This window comes from Schistocerca nitens, chromosome 5, assembly GCF_023898315.1.
Source record: "Schistocerca nitens isolate TAMUIC-IGC-003100 chromosome 5, iqSchNite1.1, whole genome shotgun sequence".
Classification (NCBI taxonomy): Eukaryota; Metazoa; Arthropoda; class Insecta; order Orthoptera; family Acrididae; genus Schistocerca; species Schistocerca nitens.
In genome coordinates this window covers 267,922,018-267,939,803 of record NC_064618.1, presented here as the reverse complement: position 1 = coordinate 267,939,803, position 17,786 = coordinate 267,922,018, and the positions used below count along the sequence as shown (strand labels likewise).

Genomic DNA, 17,786 nt, shown 5'->3' with positions numbered 1-17,786 from the left:
TGGAGGAGTGGACAGAGGTTCAAGGCACTCTTTTGTCTTTGGGGTGGGAAACTGCCCCTGAAGGCGGAAGAATGAGCAATGATCAATAACATGAGGATGTAGAAGGCAATGGAAGCCACTGCATTAAAGACACAAAACCTGTATACACCGAACACGTGGCCTGTGACTGAAAAATTGTCATGATGATCTCTCCGTTGGCAAAAGATTCCAGAATAGTCCAGCATTCAGATCTCCGGGTGGGGACTGGCAAGGGGAAGGTGACCATGAGAAAAAGATTGAGTGGAATGTAAGAAGCTTGAGAGTGATAGAGAAGGCAGAAAATCTGAAAAGGGAAATGGAAACGCTCAATCTAGGTACTCTAGGAGGTGAAATGGAAAAAAGACAAAGATATCTGGTCAGGTGAGTATTGGGTAATATCAACATGTGCAGAAAATGTCGGGACAGGAGTAGGATTCGCTATGAATAGGAAGATAGAACAGAGAGTGAGTCACTGTGAACAGTTCACGGATAGGGTTGTTCTCATCAGAATCTATAGCAAACAAACACCGAAAACGACAGTTCAGGCATATTTTACGGCATCGCAAGCTGAAGATGAAGAGATACAGAAAGTATATGAGAATAATGAACGGGTAATTCAATACGTAAAGGGAGAAGAAATTCTAATAGTCGTGGGGGATTGGACTGCAATTTTAGGGGAATGAGTGGAAGAAAGGTTACAGGAGAATATGGGCCTGGGACAAGGAATGAGAGAGAGGAGATAGACTAATTGAGTTCTGTAATAAATTTCAGGTAATAATAGCAAATATACTGTTCAACAACCACAAGTGGTGGAGGTACACGTAGAAAAGGCATGGTGATACGGGAAGATTTCAATTGGATTACATCATGGCTATACAGAGATTCCCAGATCAGATACTGGATTTAAGCGGTACCGAGGAGCAGATATAGACTCAAATCACAATGTAATAGTGATGAACAGTAGGCTGAAGTTAAAGAGATAGCAAAAATCAACAAGCAAAGAAGTGGGATACGGGAGTACTAAGCAATGACGAGTTACGCTTCACGCTTCACGTTATCTAAGCAATAAGGAATAGCTCAGTAGGCAGAACAGTTGAAGAGGCATGGACATCTCTAAAAAGTGCCATTATAGAAATTGGAAAGAAGGTAACTGCGAAGAAACCATTGGTACCAGAAGAAATACTACAGTCTATCGATGAAACAAGGAAGTACGAAAATGTTCAGCGAAATTCAGGAATACAGAAATATAAGTCGCTGAGGAATGAAATAAATAGGAAGTGTAGGGAAGCTAAGACGAAATGGCTACGCGAAAAATGTGGAGAAATCGAAAAAGAAAAGATTGTCGAAATGACTGACTCAGTACATCGGAAAGTCAAATCAACCTTCGGTGAACTTAAAAGCAAAGGTGTTAACATTAAGAGTGCAACGGGAATTCGACTTAAATACAGAAGAAAGAGCGGATAGGTGGAAATGGTACTGTGAAAGGGAAGATTTGTCTGATGTGTTACAAGAAGAAACAGGAGTCGTTTTAGAAGAGATAGGGGATCGAGTATTAGAAGCAGAATTTAAGAGAGCTTTGAAGGACGTAAGAACAAATGAGGCAGAAGGGATAGATAACATTCCATCAGACATACCATCTAACTTTCGGAAAAATATGATCCATACAAATCCTAAGACCGCAAGAGCTGAGAAGTGCGAGAATTATCGCACAATCAGCTTAACAGCTCATGCATCCACTTGCTGACAAACATAATATACAGAAGAATGGAAAAGAATATTGAGGGTATGTTAGATGACGATGAGTTTGGCTTTAGGAAAGGTAAAGGCGCGAGAGATGGAATTCTGACTTGGCGATTGATAAGGGAAGCAAGACTAAAGAATAATCAAGACACATTCAAAGGATCTGTCAACCTGAAAAAACCGTTCGACAATATAAAATGGTGCAAGATATTCTAAATTCTGAGAAAAATAGGGGTAAGCTATAGGGAGATACGGGTAATACACAATATGTTCTGGAGCCAAGAGGGAATAATAAGAGTGGACGACCAAGAACGAAGCGCTCGGATTAATTATGGTGTAAGATAAGGATGTAGTCTTTAGCCCCTACTGTTCAATTTGTACATCGAAGAAGCAATGATGGAAATAAAGGAAAGGTTCAGGGATGAATTTAAAATTCAAGGTGAAAGGATGTCAATGATAGGATTCGTCGATGACATTGCTGTTGTGAGAGAAAGTGAAGAAGAATTACATGATATGCTGAATGGAATGAACAGTGTAATGAGTACAGAATAGGGATTGAGAGTAAATCGAAGAAAGATGAGAGTAATGAGAAGTAGCAGAAATGAGAACAGCGAGAAAGCTAACATCAAGATTGATGGTCACAAAGTAGATGAAGTTAAGGAAATATACTACCTAGGTAGCAAAATAAACAATGACGGATGGATCAAGGAGGATAACAAAGCAGACTAATACAGGGAACAGGAATTCATGGCCAAGAGAAATCTGCTAGTATCAAATATAGACCTTAATTTAAGGAAGAAATTTCTGAGAAAGTGCGTTTTTAACACAGCATCGTATGGTAGTATAACGTGGACTGCGGGAAAACCGGAATAGAAGAGATCGAGGCATTTGAGATGTGGTGCTACAGACGAATGTTGAAAATTACGTGGACCGATAAGTTAAGGAATGAGCAGGTTTTGCGCAGAATGGGAGAGGAAAGGAATATGTGGAAAACACTGACAAGGTGCAGGGACAGTATGGTAGGACATCTCATAAGAAATTAGGGAATGACTTCCTTGGTCCTGGAGGGAGCTGTAGAGGGCAAAGACTGAAGAGGATGTCAGAGCCTGGAATACATCTAGCAAATAGTTGAGGACGTAGAGTGCAAAACTACTCTGAGATGAAGAGCTTGGCACAGGAGAGGAATTCCTAGGGGGCTGCTTCAAACCAGTCAGAAGCCTGATGACTCAATAAAAAGAAAGTACACCTGTCCATAGGTTGACTGAAAATCGGTGTTGATGCCCTCTTTCCTGAATTTCTTGGGGATTGACATCTACTCATACATGCTGGTTATTGAAATTCACAACACCATCTCTTGTGAACCCTGCCTCATTGGTAAATAAAATCTTCGTTGTGAACAGTGGATCTGCGGCACACTTCTGCAACAGGCATTGTAGGGGATGTGGGTACAGCAAGAAGTTACCCCCCCCCCCCCCCAGATAAGAGAGTGATACGTGTCTTCAGCTGCTAGTAAACGTCGCACACTGGTCGCAGGGGTTTCTTCGACCGAACGTAGCACACACTCCTCCATGTTAGGCGTGAGGACTGTGTGGGGCCTTTCACTGTCAGTCTTCCTAGGTGCAAGAGTACCTGTGTCCCTCAGACTCAGTAAAAGTCTGCTGAACAGCGTATCAGAGAGCACACTCGCTGTGGATATTTTTCAGCGTAGAGAGTACGGGCACACAGGCTACGTCCATTTGCTAAACGATAGCAGAATATCATATCCCCTGTTTCACTTGTCGAGCAGTAGCCTTCCATTGCTAACAAGCGATGGAAGATGGAAAATGTAATATTACACCATGTATACGTGCAACATGCGCAATGACAGTACACACATAGCCGGCCGATGTGGCCGAGCGGTTCTAGGCGCTTCAGTCTGGAACCGCGCGACGGTTACGGTCGCAGGTTCGAATCCTGCCTCGGGCATGGTTGTGTGTGATGTCTTTAGGTTAGTTAGGTTTAAGTAGTTCTAAGTTCTAGGGGACTGATGATCTCAAACGTTTAGTCCCATAGTGCTCAGAGCCATTTGAACCAAGTACACACATAAGTGAATCCGCATTTGGAAGAAGGTAAGACACCATATTACGTAGCCAGGGTTGACAGTACTGTACAATAAGGCACTCAAACATGACGCAAACTAATGTAGCGTATAACACGACTCGAACCATACGACTCACTTCAGATCACTTAATGATAGGCAGAGTACTGTAAGACGTCATAATACCCTGTCGACATAGTTGACAGATCGCCAATGCAACGACTGTCCTAATATCGGCAACCAAGCATCACGCAGTTCTTCCTATAAACAAGTGTTTATCTCGGAAAGTATGCGTTTCCGGAACCATGTTTATTGGACTTATTTTTCTTGTTTCGGTGAGTACTATCACCTCTCAAAGTATTCAACACTTTTTTTTAACACTGTGTATATTTTCAGATGGAATGCAGCGTTCAGTAAGTTGTTCGACGTGCATCGCATGTTGGCTTAACCATCGTGGAATATCGTTGCTACCATTCCCTGCCTGCAATAAGGGATCCCCTTTCACTGTTCATGCCATTCGTATTCCACTGCATCAATAATCTAGGTCTGATGGCAGCGCAACTCAAAATGATAGTCCAGATGTACAAGACTATTGTAATAGCTGTGTCTGACAACAACACGAGATAGGAGTATGTACATAGACAAACATAGTAAGAAATGAGCGACTAACATCAACAGGAAGACAGGCCACACCAGTGATTACTGACCGTTTACGACGCACGTAAAATGGCCCATATGTCAGTAATTAGTTGCTTGCGAGGGTATGTTTACAAGACTTTTCTTCTTGTTTTGTCTAGTACTGTTTACTGTAAGAATAGGGCAAACATTCTGTTTTACGTTTGCAAGTCAATAGATTCGATGAAGCTAGTGGTTATCTGGCAGCATTTACGAGGCGACCGCAGTTTCGGCGGATGCTCGCGACATCCTCAGGCGGCGGTCAGCAGCTGCGAGTCCCAGAGGCAGTTCCTCTGCGTCCAGGTAACTGTGCGGTCGCCCCACCCGTAATCACGTTCCCTGATTGAAGTGTGACAAGCGCCTCTCCCCGGAGACGTGAGGCAGAAGCAGCTTTTGTTTTCGTTTTCTTATGGCGCTTTCCGGTTGTCATCCAATCAGTGTTTTTGTCGCTACCCTGTCGATTCCGATCAACAGAAACCACAAATCAATGCTATTATTTTTGCTCTCTCCCATCCCTCCCCCCCGCCCCCCTTCACCACCATCGAGGATGGCGACACAAACCACAAATACCGAGACAGATGGCAGTAATTTGAGCTGCGTCTGTTTTTCCCACTGACTAATTTGCTGGGAAGGAAAACCACAATTTTATGAATGAATCTCCGTATGGCAGATTCTACTGCTAGATATTTGTTTATTCCTTATAACGGTGAACCATGGACCTTGCCGTTGGTGGGGAGGCTTGCGTGCCTCAGCGATACAGATGGCCGTACCGTTGGTGCAACCACAAAGGAGGGGTATCTGTTGAGACGCCAGACAAACATGTGGTTCCTGAAGAGAGGCAGCAGCCTTTTCAGTAGTTGCAGGGGCAACAGTCTGGATGATTGACTGATCTGGCCTTGTAACATTAACCAAAACGGCCTTGCTGTGCTGGTACTGCGAACGGCTGAAAGCAAGGAGAAACTACAGCCGTAATTTTTCCCGAGGACATGCAGCTTTACTGTATGATTAAATGATGATGGCGTCCTCTTGGTTAAAATATTCCGGAGGTAAAATAGTCCCCCATTCGGATCTCCGGGCGGGGACTACTCAAGAGGACGTCGTTATCAGGAGAAAGAAAACTGGCATTCTACGGATCGGAGCGTGGAATGTCAGATCCCTTAATCGGGCAGGTAGGTTAGAATAAAAAGGGAAATGGATAGGTTAAAGTTAGATATAGTAGGAATTAGTGAAGTTCGGTGGCAGGAGGAACAAGACTTTTGGGCAGGTGATTACAGGGTTATAAATACAAAATCAAATAGGGGTAATGCAGGAGTGGGTTTAATAATGAATAAAAAAATAGGAGTGCGGGTTAGCTACTACAAACAGCATAGTGAACGCATTATTTTGGCCAAGATAGACACAAAGCCCATGCCTACTACAGTAGTACAAGTTTATATGCCAACTAGCTCTCCAGATGATGAAGAAATTGATGAAATGTATGACGAGATAAAAGAAATTATTCAGGTAGTGAAGGGAGACGAAAATTTAATAGTCATGGGTGACTGGAATTCATCAGTAGGAAAAGGGAGAGAAGGAAACATAGTAGGTGAATATGGATTGGGGGGAAGAAATGAAAGAGGAAGCCGCCTTGTAGAATTTTGCACAGAGCATAACTTAATCATAGCTAACACTTGGTTCAAGAATCATAAAAAAATGTTGTACACCTGGAAGAATCCTGGAGATACTAAAAGGTATCAGATAGATTATATAATGGTAAGACAGAGATTTAGGAACCAGGTTTTAAATTGTAAGACATTTCCAGGGGTAGATGTGGATTCTGACCACAATCTATTGGTTATGAACTGCAGATTGAAACTGAAGAAACTGCAAAAAGGTGGGAATTTAAGGAGATGGGACCTGGATAAACTGAAAGAACCAGAGGTTGTAGAGAGTTTCAGGGAGAGCATAAGGGAACAATTGACAGGAATGGGGGAAAGAAATACAGTAGAAGAAGAATGGGTAGCTCTGAGGGATGAAGTAGTGAAGGCAGCAGAGGATCAAGTAGGTAAAAAGACGAGGGCTAATAGAAATCCTTGGGTAACAGAAGAAATATTGAATTTAATTGATGAAAGGAGAAAATATAAAAATGCAGTAAATGAAGGAGGCAAAAAGGAATACAAACGTCTCAAAAAAGAGATCGACAGGAAGTGCAAAATGGCTAAGCAGGGATGGCTAGAGGACAAATGTAAGGATGTAGAGGCTTGTCTCACTAGGGGTAAGATAGATACTGCCTACAGGAAAATTAAAGAGACCTTTGGGGAGAAGAGAACCACTTGTATGAATATCAAGAGCTCAGATGGCAACCCAGTTCTAAAGCAAAGAAGGGAAGGCAGAAAGGTGGAAGGAGTATATAGAGGGTTTATACAAGGGCGATGTACTTGAGGACAATATTATGGAAATGGAAGAGGATGTAGATGAAGATGAAATGGGAGATAAGATACTGCGTGAAGAGTTTGACAGAGCACTGAAAGACCTGAGTCGAAACAAGGCCCCGGGAGTAGACAACATTCCATTAGAACTACTGATGGCCTTGGGAGAGCCAGTCATGACAAAACTCTACCATCTGGTGAGCAAGATGTATGAGACAGGCGAAATACCCACAGACTTCAAGAAGAATATAATAATTCCAATCCCAAAGAAAGCAGGTGTTGACAGATGTGAAAATTACCGAACTATCAGTTTAATAAGTCACAGCTGCAAAATACTAACGCGAATTCTTTACAGACGAATGGAAAAACTCTCAGAAGCGGACCTCGGGGAAGATCAGTTTGGATTCCGTAGAAATGTTGGAACACGTGAGGCAATACTAACCTTACGACTTATCTTAGAAGAAAGATTAAGAAAAGGCAAACCTACGTTTATAGCATTTGTAGACTTAGAGAAAGCTTTTGACAATGTTGACTGGAATACTCTCTTTCAAATTCTGAAGGTGGCAGGGGTAAAATACAGGGAGCGAAAGGCTATTTACAATTTGTACAGAAACCAGATGGCAGTTATAAGAGTCGTGGGGCATGAAAGGGAAGCAGTGGTTGGCAAAGGAGAGAGACATGGTTGTAGCCTCTCCCCGATGTTATTCAATCTGTATATTGAGCAAGCAGTAAAGGAAACAAAAGAAAAATTCGGAGTAGGTATTAAAATTCATGGAGAAGAAGTAAAAACTTTGAGGTTCGCTGATGACATTGTAATTCTGTCAGAGACAGCAAAGGACTTGGAAGAGCAGTTGAACGGAATGGACAGTGTCTTGAAAGGAGGATATAAGATGAACATCAACAAAAGCAAAACGAGGATAATGGAATGTAGTCCAATTAAATCGGGTGATGCTGAGGGGATTAGATTAGGAAATGAGACACTTAAAGTAGTAAAGGAGTTTTGCTATTTAGGGAGCAAAATAACTGATGATGGTCGAAGTAGAGAGGATATAAAATGTAGACTGGCAATGGCAAGGAAATCGTTTCTGAAGAAGAGAAATTTGTTAACATCGAGTATAGATTTAAGTGTCAGGAAGTCGTTTCTGAAAGTATTTGTATGGAGTGTAGCCATGTATGGAAGTGAAACATGGACGATAACCAGTTTGGACAAGAAGAGAATAGAAGCTTTCGAAATGTGGTGCTACAGAAGAATGCTGAAGGTAAGGTGGGTAGATCACGTAACTAATGAGGAGGTATTGAATAGGATTGGGTAGAAGAGAAGTTTGTGGCACAACTTGACTAGAAGAAGGGATCGGTTAGTAGGACATGTTTTGAGGCATCAAGGAATCACAAATTTAGCATTGGAGGGCAGCGTGGAGGGTAAAAATCGTAGAGGGAGACCAAGAGATGAATACACTAAGCAGATTCAGAAGGATGTAGTTTGCAGTAGGTACTGGGAGATGAAGAAGCTTGCACAGGATAGAGTAGCATGGAGAGCTGCATCAAACCAGTCTCAGGACTGAAGACCACAACAACAACAACAACGGTATGCTGAATATACGAATGTCGAGAAAATGGCTTTGCTTTTAAAAATGCTACTGAATCAATCAGCGAGTGAATGTTATTTTTTCTTATCCCGTGCCTGTCCACGACAAGAAATAGAATACAACAGATTTGCGCCAGTACGTAAGGTAACCATTCCCGTCGATGTGATATTTGTTACATTTTCTTTCCTCAAAAACTTATTAAATTATATCGTCATATACATGTGAGCACATGTGCAGCACAGGTTTTAGTCAATATCCTGTCACGCCACTATATTTGTAAAAAGCAAAACTACGCTCTGCAAGCTTTCTTTTTTCGTTCCATATTACCTATTGAAAGCTATGAAGATTGCCCATAACATATTAATTCTGTCACGGCCAGTAACGTACTTATAGGGGCAGTTGAACGCAACGGATAGCGTCTCGATAAGAGGATACAAGTATCAACAAAGGTAAAACAATGGAAATGGAATAGAATCGTATTAACTCACGCGATGCTTAAGGAATTACTTGGTTAATCAGGAGGAAAGGTACATGTTTTGAACGGTGATAGTGATTCTGACAAAGAAACTTCGTATGGGTAATATGCCATATTCCGAATGGATTCCGAGCAAGAACACATTTTGTACAATGTTGTTTATTTTCTGTGTTATTCAAAAATTGTCATTGTTTACTACGTACCACATTAGTGCAGAGGAAGATGAGATCAAAAACTTGGCACGGAACAGTTTTGGTCTATCAAGTCGGGAAACTACCTCAAACTGGCCTACAAAAACTACCTAAGCTACAACGCATGCGTGTCGCGTGATATTTTCGATATTCTCGTGCTCTCTTCGCGCACGCTGTTAGTACTAGGAAAAAAACGATTGGGGCCATTTTTTTGTAGGAAATTTAATGCAGTTTTATTCTGCGACACGTCTTCGCTAGAGGGTGCGGTTTCCGAACTATTCAAGAAAGGCGTACGGAAACCATTAGAAATAGCGCATATGTCCATATGAAGTTTTTTGTTCAGAATCATTAATACTATCACGCCTCAAAGTATGTAAGCTACCTTTCCTCCTGACTGAAGCAATATATTGTGAAATGAGGCACTAGAAGGAGTAAAGTTTTGTCGTTTAGGCAAGAAAATAACTTCATCGTGTCCGAAGTAGAGAGGACAGTAAATCTAGATTGGTAATTGGGGAAGAGCATATCTGAAAAGGAGAAACTGGTTAAAATCAATAAAAATGTAAGTGTTGGCAAGTCTGAATGTATTTGTGTGGAGTGCAGCCTTTTACACAAGCGAAACGCGGATGGCAACTAGTACAGACTAAAAGGCAATAGAAGCTTCTGAAATTTAATGCTGCAGACGAGTGCTGAAGATAAGACTGGTAGATCGAATAATGGAGAGGTACTTAACCGAAATGGGGAAAAAAGAAATTAATGACAGAATTTGACTGTTAGAGGAGATCAGTTGCTAGAACACATCCTGGGAGATCAAGGAGTCGCCAGTTTGGTGTGGAGGAAAGTGTGTGTGTGTGTGTGTGTGTGTATGTAGGGGGCGGCTTGGGAGTGGAGGGAGGTACAGTAAACGGAGATCAAGGGTCGAATACAGCAAGCAGATTCAGATGGATGTAGGTTGCCGTAGTCATGCAGAAATGAAGAAGTTCGTACACTATAGACCAGTGTGGAGAGCTTCATCAAACCAGTCGTCGGACTGAAGAACACAGCAACATCATTACCTCGTGCTCTCCAAGGCTCATCTGTAACCGAGAACCCACTGGTGCCAAAGAATCCATCTTCTCCTCTTACGAGAATTCGAGCCATACAGAATATCGTACATTCATAGAAATACTTAGTACCTGTTTTGTGAAAAAATCCCCAAACATAACTCGGAGTGAAAACTCTATTGCTTACCAGACAATAACATTCCAAATGAACAGTTATCTCTGAAATGAATTGCTGTTGGGGACGGAGCAACCGAGTTACCGGGACGAATCCGTACAATGACGTGGAGGGATACCTGAAAGCTTAGTAGAGATGCAGGCTGTCTTCCAGGACTAACTGTAGTTGATTTACATCTCTCCTTGATTAGCTTCATCTCAAAGGTGTTGGGATACTATTCCAGTGATATTAACCGCTTTTCTCGTCTCTTATAAACACACGACCGACACCTAACTGACTACGTCAGCAGAAAGTTCTCTTTCGGCTACAACATAAAATTGCTTGTAATTATCATCTCTTTTCGTATTGATCTTTCTACGAGCACCTTCTTTCATCTTAAACGCCATGGTTTAATCTCTGTTAATTAAAACATCGGTAAAAATACATCAATAACGATTGAATACTTTATCATCAAAAAATCCAATTACGAGGGTTGGAACTTGAATAGTGGGAACTATTTATTTACAGCTCGTAGCAAAGAGATACGTGTTTCAAAGTTTTACTGACCTTCAAAGTAGTCACCAGCATTGTGTATAGCCCGTTGCCAGCGACGTGGAAATCTTAGGATACTCTTAGCAGTACCAGTTGTGTTTACAGTTCGAGCGGCACGGTGTATTGCCCGACAAATTTGTGGCAGTTCTGAAGCGAATGCCGTGAAGTGTTTCCTTCAGTTTAGAAATCGAGTTGAATTTACGAGGGCTTAAGTCAGGGGAGTGCATTAGGTGGATGTAGCACTTAGCAGCCCTACCAGTCAAACAAATCAGTAACAGCTTGCACTGTACGTGCTTGAGCATTGTCCTGCAAAATGATGGTCAGGTCCTGCAGAAAGTGTCATCACTTCTATCTCTAAGCTGGTCGTAGGTTGTGTTCCAGAAATGAATAGCATAGAGACAGAAGTGATGACACTTTCTGCAGGACCTGACCATCATTTTGCAGGTTAATGCTCAAGCACGTGCAGTGCAAGCGGTTACTGATTTGTTTGACTGATAGGGCTGCTAAGTGCTATACCACCTACTGCACTCCCCTGACTTAAGTCCTCGTAAGTTCAACTCGATTTCTAAACTGACGGAAACACTTCACGGCATTCGCTTCAGAACTGCTACAAATTCGTCGGGCAACAAACCGCGCCGCTCGAACTGTAAACACAACTGGCACTGCTAAGAGTATCCTACGACTTCCACGTCGCTGTCAACAGGTTATACACAATACTGGTGACTACTTTGAAGGTCAGTAAAACTTTGAAGCACGTATCTATTTTGTACGAGCTGTAAATAAATAGTAGCCACTATTAAAGTTGCAGACTTCTAATCAGATGCAGTCCTTTTAGTATACCCACCAGCCACATTCTTTTCAATTATTATTTAGGCATATTTCTTGTGATTTTTGTTTTTGTATGTTTTTAGCCGTTCTGTCTCCATGCCACGCAGCCTCAATCAGCATCTTCCGGCTCTTTTTTAACGTCCAGTCCTCACGTTGGTTTGCAACAGTACATCATGGCAGTTCTTCTGTCCGCCATCCTGTTCATTTGCGCATACGTAGCGAATATAACATTATTCATAATCTGGTGCATGTATGACATATTTTATCGTTCCCGACGATTCCTATGTCTTCGTGTTTGCTTGTGCCGCCAGACAGATCTTGTTTCCTGTACTCTTCTCAGCATTTCTTCATGGCTAACTCTAATTCTCCAACTGTTCATTAATGTTTGTAGCACCAAATCTCTAGGGCTTCTAGCATTTTACTCTCTTGATTTCCTATCGTTCAAGTTTCACATCCGCATAGAGCAAAACTCCAAACTTCTTGCTGGCGAGTAATGCTGTTTTCGTCTGCTCTATTCTGCTCAAATTTTCTGTCCCGCTTCTGCCGTCCCTGGTGTTCGTGTTTCGTAGAAAGGTCAACTCCCCTTTCACTTCTATCTCCTTCTCCCAATTCTCATACTTGGAGGTTCATGTTCCTCTACAGTACTGCATACTATCACATTAATCTTCGTCTTTTTATTCTCATACCATACTGCTCATACCATACTGATTGCCGCGACTGCTACGTTCGCAGGTTCGAATCCTGCCTCGGGCATGGATGTGTGTGATGTCCTTAGGTTAGTTAGGTTTAAGTAGTTCTAAGTTCTAGGGGACTGATGACGATAGATGTTAAGTCCCATAGTGCTCAGAGCCATTTGAACCATATTGATTGCAGAAAATCCTTTCCATTGTGCTGAGGAGCTTGTCTCGATCTTCTTTCACCTCCATGACCACACCAATATCATCTACGTAACATAGCATACATTATATTTTATCTCAGTTGTTCCGGAAATTAGTAAGCACTAAGTGTAGGTGGAGAGAGAGTACATCCTTCTTTCACCCCTTTCAATGTATTATAAACACAATTTACTTGTGAACAGAGCTGTTAATCTGGGAGCGTCCGTGAACATAATTTTGATCCACTGTATCTGGCTTTAAATTGGCCTCCGGCATCGTTTAAATTTCTATAATGGATACTCTGCATGGATACTCTGTAAATGACATTTAAGTACCTGGCAGAGGGTTCATCGAATTCTCATAGATTTCTCTATTATTCCAATCTCGTATAGCCCGCGGAAAGAATGAACACCTGTATCTTTCCGAGCGGGTTCTGATTTCCGTTATGTTATTACAATGATCGTTTCTCCCTATGTAGGTCGGTGACAACAAAATAGTTTCGTATTTGGAGGAGAAACTTCGTGACTGGAATTTCATGAGAATATTCCGTCGCAACGAAAAACGCCTTTGTTTTAATGATGTCCTGCCCAAATCCTGTATCATTTCAGAGACACTCTCTCCTCTATTTCACGGTAATACAAATCGTGCTGCCCTTATTTTAACTTTTTCGATATACTCCATCAATCTTATCTGGTAAGGATCCCACACCACGCAGCAGTATTCTAAAAGATGACGGACAAGCGTAGTGTAGGCAGTCTCCTTAGATCTTTATATTTTCTATGTGTCCTACAAATAAAAAGCCGTCTTTGGTTAGCCCTCCTCACAACATTTTCTATGTGTTCCTTCCAATTTAAGTTGTTCGTAATTGTAATTCCTAGGTATTTAGTTGAATTTACGGCCTTTATATTTGACTGATTTACTGTGTAACCAAAGTTTAACGGATTCCTTTTAACACTCATGTTGATGACCTCACACTTTTCGTTATTTAGGGTTGATTTCCAATTTTCGCACCATACAGGTATCTTTTCTGGTCGTTTTGCAATTTGTTTTGATCGTCTAATGGCTTTGTTAATCGATAAATGACAGAATCATCTGAAAAAACCTAAGACGGCTGCTCAGATGTCTCCCAAATCGTTTGTGAAGATAAGGAACAGCAAAGGGCCTATAACACTACCTTTGGGAACGGCAGAAATCACTTTTGTTTTACTCGATGACTTTCCGTCAATTACTACGAACTGTGACCTCTCTGACAGGAAATAGCGAATCCAGTCACATGAGTTGGACGATAGTCCATAAGCACAAAATTTCACTAAAAGCAGTTTGTGTGGTACAGTGTCAAAAGTCTTCCGGAAATCCAGAAATACGGAATCAATCTCAAATCCCTTGCCAATAGTCCCATAGTGCTCAGAGCCATTTAAACCATTTTTAAACACAAGCAAGGATTCAAAATCATCAATACCACGACTTCTCCAAGTGAATATTTAGTTTGTCTACAAGGTCTGATAATTAGTTCTCCTGGTACTGAATACTACTTTAAGTTATTTGCGGTGGTTTCTCTCGTATTTAAAGGTTATACTTGTTCCTTACTTGCTTCTTCCTTACCGATAGCCAGAATTTCCGGCAGAAAATCTGGGTAAGATGGTTCTTGAAAACACCGTCTTTTGGAACACTACCTGCTTATTTTGGATTATTATTATTTTTCCTTAGCGGTTTCTATATCTATGCGTTACATTCATTTTCATGTCTATAAAGTATAATTCGAAGTTTTCGTTGGCTTTATATTTTTGGCTCCAACAGTAACATATTTGTTGGGCCTGTTGTAATTTGAACTACAAAGACAGGTGATAAGGAGAGGGATAGGTGGATATCGGCTGTGAGGTAGATGAGAATTGGCGGTGAATGATGTTTGGAAAGCACTGAAACGTTTGAAAAGGCTGGTCGGACGGGCCTTGAACTCAGCTAGACCACTAGTATACCCTGCAACACGCTTCACCATACAATTTCCCGTTGCCTTCAGAGTAATAACAATCACTCCTGAATAAATACAGTTGCTGTTTGTTTTCGGCCATGTAATTCTCATGTCTATTTGCGTTTTTATTTCACATTTTACCGTTTCGCCACTCTCGTCTATGACTATTTATTTTGGCATTTAGTATGCGTGTACAGGAATGGCTGAGGAGTTCTGATGAAACATGCATCGTGAACTTGCCGTTACCGGTCCACAGAGCGTGACACTGCTGTATTCGTGGAATAATAAAACAGAATGATGAATACGGTATCAACCGGAGCGCTTAATCTCTTTCTTCGTGTACATACCTTAACGCGCGTCTGTCATATCACGTTATTAAGCTCACATCATGTTATTCAGCGCTAAGGAAGCAAACAATTTTTTCAACAGTGGTAGGGTAACATCCGTCGGCACCCGAGGTCTGTGGCATAATAGCTTTCAAACGATTATCCATGCTTCGAATGTAGGTCTGTCGTCGTTAACAATCATACAAAATTAAAGAACGATTTCAATCCTGGCAATAAAACGGGATTATCAATCATGAAATATGAACGCGTAATTGGTTGTGATACCGCTTTTTACCTGTCAGTGGGTAATTAAAAGTCCACTCCCACCTTACAGATTGATGGGGGCCATAAATACGTAAGACAAGAATTACGATTTCATGGACTGCGCCAGCCGCGCCTTAACATTCTTGGCATGGACCCAGCGGCGCATAGTTAAGGGCGCCTTGTGTACATATGAAGCACAAACGCCGATGCCGTTAAGTTACCGTGCACTGTGGTAAGTGTGGTTTGTGTGGTTTGTGTCGGTGACTGACAGTAAACACTGGCGTCATTTTATTTCAGGCATGAGTGAGCTGACGTCGTCACAAAGCGCTCGACCCTCTCCGACGATCCACATACAGATTTTTTTGGAGAGTTCTCTACATTGCTTAAGGCGAATTTCCAGGCGATTACTTTGAAAAAGACGACGCTGTGTTCCTCTTTTATCCCTGACACATACGACCTTGTGCTCTGATTGACTGGTTTGTTCCGTTCTGTTGTTTGGTTTTGGCTGATTCCATGCAGCTACCAATATACACAATAGATATGAAGAAAATATGTTAAGATGATGCATAAGAAGTAAACTCATGATAACATTAATCCGACAATTAGTACGAAAATGGAGGAGTTAAAGTAATCGCTTTTTATTTGATGAATGTCTCTTTTTACTTTTGCTTCGACTGAAAAGCCATATTACGTCCTATACTCCTACATTTTATCTTTAAGAAAATAAAACATTTTTGGTGATAACAGAACGGGGACTGAGTTTGGTAACTGATGTTTCAAAAGGCTAGTGCTTCCTAGTAACATTCTTAGCAAATTTGTTCAGTTTTTGAATAAAAAAAGCACTCCGTCTTCAGACCTCGAATGGCCTACCGGTACCATCCGACCGCCGTGTCATCCACAGTGCAGAATGTGGATAGGAGGGGCGTGGGGTCAGCACACCGCTCTCCCGATCGTTATGATGGTATTGTCGACCGAAGCCGCTACTATTAAGACGAGTAGCTCCTCAATTGGCATCACGAGGCTGAGTGCAACCCGAAAAATGGCAACAGCGCATGGCGGCCTGGATGGTCACCCGTCCAAGTGCCGACCACGCCCGACAGCGCTTAACTTCGGTGATCTCACGGGAACCGGTGTATACACTGCGGCAAGGCCGTTGCCCCGTTCAGTTTATGAAGCCAAGGGAAATGTGGTTTAGAACCTCGTCTAGCCACATTAGAACAGAGGAGATGATGCGACGTCGACTGTACATAATGCGGTGTAGAGGGTGACCCAAAAGCCCGTTAACATTTGAAAATTCAAAATGTAAGGGGATAATGTGCGTAGAGAGGTAAAAATCGACATACATGGATGAAATGATAAGGGGTTTTATTGAAACAAAAAAAAAAAAAATGAACAAAATGACTAACAGATGGCGTTTCATATGATACAAAAGCAATATTAACTGTAACAACTGATTTTTAGTGAAGACAATGTTATTTATAGCAAATGTCCAACATGTCGACCATCATTCATCAAAAACACATACAGTCGACGGACAATGTTGTGAACAGCACTGCACAGCATATCACTAGGTACGGTGAGAAACTGCCATCGTGTGTTGTCTTTTAGCATCCCTAATGAGATCGGCTGATCGCGGTGGACTTGCAAGTTGGGGTAACCCCACAACCATCCATCACACGGACTGAGGTCAGGGGTCTGGGATGCCAAGCTTCACGGACCTGGCGGCTCAGCAAGCGATTCTCGAAACGATGTGCACAAGAGATCTTTCACATGTATAGCAATATGGGGCGGAGCGCCATCCTGCATAAGAGTCATACCTTCCAGCACGTGTTTATCAGCCAAGCTAGGAATGATCCTTTTGTGTTAGCAGAAGAGCCTACGCCGTGATACGAGGAGAGGCCGAAATGCACGCGTTTTAGCTCACGCAGGCTGGCGTGAGGAGGGAACAACTATACTCACGTGAGTTCTGGAACATGATAAGGAATGAGAATTCAGAAAGCGGACGTAATTAGTTTCATACTTAACTTTAATCCATTAATGATGAACGTCGCTCTTGACGGTACATGACTCACAATATTATCTGTTCAGAACAGTAACTGAATATGGCGCCTTGCTAGGTCGTAGCAAATGACGTAGCTGAAGGCTATTCTAAACTGTCGTCTCGGCAAATGAGAGCGTATGTAGACAGTGAACCATCGCTAGCAAAGTCGGCTGTACAACTGGGGCGAGTGGTACGAAGTATCTCTAGACTACACCTGCTGTGTGGCGGTGCTCGGTCTGCAATCACTGATAGTGGCGACACGCGGGTCCGACGTATACTAACGGACCGCGGCCGATTTAAAGGCTACCACCTAGCAAGTGTGGTGTCTGGCGGTGACACCACAGATCCGACTCCCTCTCTCACTACAGCTCATTTTATATCCGGTTCTCGTGCGGTGTCACTGACGTGTTGCTGTCCAGCGCCACTTGTTGGCCAGATTTTGTACTCGTTTTCGGTTTCAATAAAACCCCATGTCATTTCAGGCATGTGTGTCAGTCTTTAATTGTCTACCTACATTATTGCGTGAATTAGTGCGTTTTAAATGTTGATGGACTTCTGGATCACCCT

At 42.1% G+C, this 17,786-nt stretch overlaps 1 pseudogene; it reads right to left on the bottom strand.

The window, feature by feature from the left end:
- Positions 1-16,218: 16,218 nt before the first annotated feature.
- On the bottom strand, positions 16,219-16,336 carry LOC126261242 (5S ribosomal RNA; annotated as a pseudogene).
- Positions 16,337-17,786: the final 1,450 nt, after the last annotated feature.